Source organism: Erinaceus europaeus, chromosome 13, assembly GCF_950295315.1.
Source record: "Erinaceus europaeus chromosome 13, mEriEur2.1, whole genome shotgun sequence".
Lineage (NCBI taxonomy): Eukaryota > Metazoa > Chordata > Mammalia > Eulipotyphla > Erinaceidae > Erinaceus > Erinaceus europaeus.
The window spans coordinates 91,181,879-91,188,492 of NC_080174.1; the positions used below are offsets into that span (position 1 = coordinate 91,181,879).

General features: G+C 40.8%; 1 pseudogene; it reads right to left on the minus strand.

Moving 5' to 3' along the window:
- Nucleotides 1-419: 419 nt before the first annotated feature.
- The window catches only part of LOC132542385 (PEST proteolytic signal-containing nuclear protein-like), a 9,703-nt pseudogene continuing 3,508 nt past the window's right edge, over nt 420-6,614 (minus strand).

Consider the following 6,614-nt stretch of genomic DNA (forward strand, 5'->3'; position numbering starts at 1 on the left):
TAGTCATATGAAACTACAAAATGAGCAAATGTCTTGAAATTTATATACAAAAGTTACCTCTAATTTCAAACTCTCATTTATTAGTGTGCCACTCAAAAGAAAAAAAAAGTGACTCCAAAGATAGTCTGTGTTCTTTAAAAAAAGAGGGGCTAGGCAGTGGTGCACCTGATTGAGCACACACATTACAGTTTGCAAAAACCCAGGTTCAAGACCCTGTTCCTCACCTGCAAAGGGAAAGCTTCACAAGTGGTGAAACAGGGATGCAGGTGTCTTTCTGCCTCTTTCCCCTCTGCCTATCCCCTTCCCCCTCTCTTTTCCCCTCTCTCCTTAATTTCTCTCTGTCTCCATCCAATAAAAAAATGGAAACTGTTTCTTTTATCTCCACACCCATCTCCAACCCCAATTTCCAAGCACATCATTTAATCATCACGGATATTTACAAGATGAAATTTTATATTTCATTCCCATAGCTTCTGGTTATCAAAAAATCCATGCTTTCCTATATTGAAGGAGTTTGGTCCAGCTGATGCTGGTGTGTCCCTCACAATATTCTTCATCTTCGTCTTTGCTTCTGAAGCATTTCCTCTAGTTCACTGTCTTCGTCTCCCTTGAAAGTGGCTGCTACTGAAAGGGCTTTTGGAGCAAGAGTTGGAACTGTTTCTTTAGGTTTACTTGATTCAAGTTTGATGGACATCACTGAGGCTTTCTCTGCCTTCTGACTATCTATGGGAAAATCCAAACCTGGAGATATTTGTAGGCTTTGCTGGGAGGGCTGCAGCTTCTTAGCATAGCAACTGGAACTTTCCCTTCTGTTACTGGAAGAAGAAACTACTTTAGTTTTCACAGGTTTTTCTGCATCTTTTTTTAAATTAAAAAAAATCTTTATCAATTTAACAGAGATAGTCAGAAATCAAGGGGAGAGGGGATGATAGAGAGGAAGAGAGATGGAAACACACCTGAAGTCCTGCTTTACCACATGTGAAGCTGCCCCCTGCAGGGGAGACTGGGGGTCTGAACCTGGGTCCTTGTGCATTGTAGCATGTGCTCTTAACCAGGTGCACCACCACCTGGCCCTTCTTTTTCTGCTTCTTCTTCAGGTCTTCCAGTGGCTGCAGCTTGCTGTGGCTTCTTAGGCTTCCCTCCTCCCTTCTGTTGTTTGTTGTTGCTGTTAAGTGTTGAGTCCTTTATGGATTTTGGTTACTAGTTTTTTGATGTATGGAATAGAAATTTCTTCCAACCTTTTGTTTTAGTGATGTTCATTTTACTGTGCAGATTTTCAGTTTGATGTAATCCCATTAGTTTATTTTCGTTTCTTTTTCTTGAGGTTGGACTAGTCTTTGATGACATTTCTGAAGCAGACATTATATAGTATCTTGCTGAATTTTTCTTCTGTGTTTAATGATTTCCAGCCCATCGTCTAAGTCTTAGATTCATTTTGAGTTGACTTTTTTTGTATGGTGACATGTGGTGGTCCTGTTTCATTCTTCTTTGAGTTGACACACAGTTATCCTGACATCAGTTCTTAATCAGGTTCTCCTTTTCCTATGAGATGGAATCTCCAAATTAATGACCTGAGTGTGCCACGGAGAATGGGCCCCATAGTTCAGAAGGACCAGGAGCCATTCCTGAGACAAGCCTACACCCACTGTTATCTGGGTGAAGACATCTGGAGCTAACCACTTCTGCCTGAAGCAATTCCAGGAACATTTCTTCACCAGCTGTTATTGGGGTGGCAATGTCTGGGTGGAAAGGGGGTAAACATACAACTGCTTCTTCCACATCTGCTTCTAGAACCTGATCTTGTTGCTGCACTGCTAGAGGGTATAAAAACTGAAACCAAGCTTCCACTCTAGGCCCGGAGTTCACAGAGTGATCTGGGGTCTCAGTCCCCTGGAATAAACTCCTTTCTCCTTCACCCACTTCTGCTCCAGTCTTTGATAACCAGAGAATTCCCTAACAACTATACAATGTTCTGGACTTCTCTGTCATACGTTAACTGTCCATATATGTGGAGGTTTATTTCTGGACTCTCAACTCTATTCAGCTGACCTATGTGCCTAGTTTTGTTCCACACACCTTTGATTACCATGTTCCTGTGATTTTATTGGTTAGCAAGAAGCATGGTGTCTCAATCCACGTTTGTTTTACCAAAGCATTGCTCAGTTCTGGTTTATAATGACATGGAGACTGAATTTGGAACTTTGGAGCCTGAGACATTTTTTTTTTTTTTTGCATAGCTAGTAGGCTATTCCCCCCATTCACCATTCTTGCTCTTTTTTTTCTGAATATCATTTTGACAATTTGGGGTCTTTTCTGGTTCCAGATAAAGTTAGGTAGCATTGTTCTATTTCTTTAAAGGAGCTTAGTGAGATTTTGGTTGGAATTTCTTTTTTTTTTTTAATTATTTTTTCCCCTTTTGTTGCTCTTTTGTGTCTATTTTTTTTCTTTATTGGGGAATTAATGTTTTACATTCAACAATAAATACAATAGTTTGTACATACATAACATTTCCCAGTTTTCTATATAAGAATACAACCCCCACTAGGTCCTCTGTCATCCTTCTTGGACCTGTATTCTCCCCACCCACCCACCCCCATCCCAGAGTCTTTTACTTTGGTGTGATACAACAATCCATTTCAGGTTCTACTTTTTTTTTTCTTCTGATCTTGTTTTTCAGCTTCTGCCTGAGAGTGAGATCATCCCATATTCATCCTTCTGTTTCTGACTTATTTCACTCAACATGATTTTTTCAAGGTCCATCCAAGATCGGCTGAAAACAGGGAAGTCACCATTTTTTACAGCTGAGTAGTATTCCATTGTGTATATATACCACAACTTGCTCAGCCACTCATCTGTTGTTGGACACATGGGCTGCTTCCAGGTTTTGGCTATTAAAAATTCTGATGCCAAGAACATATGTGTACACAGATATTTTTGGATGGGTGTGTTGGATTCCTTAAGATATATCCTCAGGAGAGGAATTACAGGATCATAGGGTAGGTCCATTTCTAGCCTTCTGAGAGTTCTCCAGACTGTTCTCCACAGAGGGTGGACCAAGTTACATTCCCACCAGCACTGCAGGAGGGTTCCTTTGACCCCACAACCTCTCCAGCATGTGCTACTCTTACCTTTTCTGATGTATGACATTCTCACAGGAGGGAAGTGGTATCTCATTGTCTTTATTTGCATTTCTCTGACAATCAGAGACTTGGAGCATTTTGTCATGTGTTTCTTGGCCTTTTGAATCTCTTCTGTGGTGAATATTCTGTCCAAGTCCTCCCCCCATTTTTGGATGGGGTTATTTGTTGTCTTGTTGTTGAGTCTGGCAAGCTCTTTATATATGTTGGTTATTAAACTCTTATCTGATGTATGGCATGTAAAGATCTTCTCCCACTCTGTGAGGGGTCTCTTGGTTTGGGTAGTGGTTTCTTTTGCTGTGAAGAAGCTTTTTAATTTGATGTAGTCCCATAGGTTTATACTTGCCTTAGTCTTCTTTGTAATTGGATTCATTTCATTGAAGATGTCTTTAAAATTTATGCGGAAAAGAGTTCTGCCAATATTTTCCTCTAAGTATCTGATAGTTTGTGGTCTAACATCCAAGTCCTTGATCCACTTGGAATTTACTTTTGTATCTCGTGAAATACAGTGGTTCAGTTTCATTCTTCTGCATGTTTCAACCCATTGTTTCCAACACCGTTTGTTGAAGAGACTCTGCTTTCCCCATTTAATAGTCTGGGCACCTTTGTCAAAGATTAGATGTCCATACGTGTGAGGGCTCACTTCTGGGCTCTCCATTCTATTCCACTGGTCAGTGTGTCTATTCATGTTCCAGTACCAAGCAGTTTAGATGACAATGGCCCTCTAATACAGTTTGAGATCTGGGAGTGTGATGCCTCCGGTTCTGTTCTTTTTTCTCAAGATTGTTTTGGCAATTCTAGGTCTTTTCTGGTTCCAGATAAACATTTGTAGCACTTGTTCTATTCTCCTAAAACATGTGCTTGGGATCTTGATGGGGATAGCATTAAATCTGTATATGGCGCTGGGTAGTATATTCATTTTGATGATGTTAATTCTTCCAACCCATGAACATGGAATATCTTTCCACTTCTTGGAATTTCATTGAGATGTCTGTGTATGGCTTTGGGTAAGACAGTCATTGTAAGACATTAATTCTTTTTTAAAAATATTTTATTTATTTATTTATTCTCTTTTGTTGCCCTTGTTGCTTTATTGTTGTAGTTATTGATGTTGTCATTGTTGGATAGGACAGAGAGAAATGGAGAGAGGAGGGGAAGACAGAGAGGGGGAGAGAAAGATAGACACCTGCAGACCTGCTTCCCCGCCTGTGAAGCAACTCCCCTGAAGGTGGGGAGCCGGGGACTCGAATTAGGATCTTTATGCCGGTCCTTGTGCTTTGCGCCACCTGCGCTTAATCTGCTGCGCTACCGTCCAACTCCCGACATTACTTCTTTTTTTTAAAGTTTATTTATAAAATGGAAATATTGACAAAACTATACTATAAGAGAGGTACATTTCCACCACCAGAGTTCCATATCTAGTTCCCTCCCTTGATAGCTTTCCTATTCTTTATCCCACTGGGAGTATGGACCCAGGAGTAGTGACATGAAATCTTTCAATCCATGAGCAGGAAATATCCTTCCATTTCTTGTTTCTTTTATTTTGTTGTCACTCATAGTTTTCAATGTGTAAGTCTGTTGCCTCTTTACTTCATCTTCTGCATGCTATTGTAAATGGGATTGCTTTCTTGATTTTTTTTTTTTTTTTTGTGCCTCCAGGATTAACACTGGCTCAGTTCCTGGACTACAAAGTCCATTGCTCTTAGAGACCATTTCTCCCATTTTGTTGCCCTTGTTGTTGTTGTTATTGTTGCCATTGCTGTAATTGTTGTTGGATAGGATGGAGAGAAATCGAGAGAGGAAGGAGGGAAGACAGAGAAGGGGAGAGAAAGGTAGACACCTGCAGACCTGCTTCACCGCTTGTGAAGCCACCCTCCTGCAGGGGGCGGGAGAAACACCTGAAGCACTGTTTCACTGCTTCTGAAGCTTCCCTCAGCAAGTGAGGGCTGGGGGCTTGGACCAGGAACTTTGCACACTGTAATGTGTGTGCCAGGTGTGCCCCTGCCAGGCCCCCTTACTTCTTTTTCCTATCTAATTGCTATGACTAGAACTTCTAGGACTTTGTTAAGTAGTAGCAGTCATAGAAGACAACCTATTTTGTTCTTGATCTAAGAAGGGAGGCTTTCAGTGTTTTACTACTGAGTGTAATGTTGGTTATAGGTTTTTAATATTGGCTTTACTAAATTGAGTAATTCTCCCTCAATTCTCATCTTAAAAATTTTTTTTTAAAAAATTTATTTATAAAAAGGAAACACTGACAAAACCATCAGATAAGAGTGGTACAACTCCACACAGTTCCCACCACCAGAACTCCATATCCCATACCCTCCCCCATTAGCTTTCCTATTCTTTAACCCTCTGGGAGTATGGACCCAGGGTCATTGTGGGATGCAGAAGGTGGGAGGTCTGGTTTCTGTAATTGCTTCCCTGCTGAACATGGGTGTTGGCAGGTGGATCCACACTTCCAGCCTGCCTCTCTCTTTCCCTAGTGGTGAAGGGCTCTGGGGAAGCGGAGCTCCAGGACACATTGGTGGGGTTTTCTGTCCAGGGAAGTTGGGTTGGCATCAAGTTAGCATCTGGAACCTGGTGGCTAACATACTATGGTTAACATATAAAGCCAAACAAATTGTTGCCTAACCATGAACCTAAAGGCTGGAATAGTGCAGATGAAGATTTGGGGGATCTCTGTTTTGTAGATAGCTAGTAGGCCTATTTTAGTTATATTCCAAAGGGCCCATGACTATATTAGTTTTTTTTTTTCTGAACTTGACATCTGATATGCAGTCAACCCAGGTTATTGTCTAGGGAGATGATATCATGGCTAGAAAAAGGGCTAGAAAGCTGGATCAGGGAAGACAGTAGCTTCCAAATATGAGAAAAGTGTATATTTAATCAATATATGAGGGGAAAATAAATTGAAATTCTCAAAGATTTTTATGCATAGATCCCCGTTCTGAATATATATTCCTTCAATCTAAGCACTTAAGGTTTCAAATTGGTAACTTGATTGAATTTTAACAGTGGGTTCAAAATTTCAATACATTTACAATAATGACTGTTTAATAGAAATATTAAATCTCCTGGGGGTCGAGTGGTAGCACAGTGGGTTAAGTGCACATGGCGCAAAGTGCAAGGACCAGTGTAAGGATCCTGGTTTGAGCCCCTGGCTCCCCATCTACAGAGGCGTCACTTCACAAGCAGTAAAGCAGGTGTCTATCTTTCTCTCTCCTTTTCTGTCTCCCTTCCTCTCTCCATTTCTTTCTGTTTTATCCAACAACAACATCAATGGCAACAATAACAATAACGACCATAATAAGGGCAATAAAATGGGAAAAAATGGCTCCAGGAGCAGTGGATTCATAGTGCAGCCACCAAACCCTGGCGATAACCCTGGAGGCAATAAAAAAGAAAGAAAGGAAAAGAAAAAAAGAAATATAAAATCCCCTATAGCCTTAGACCAGGGAGACCCAGAAGCAA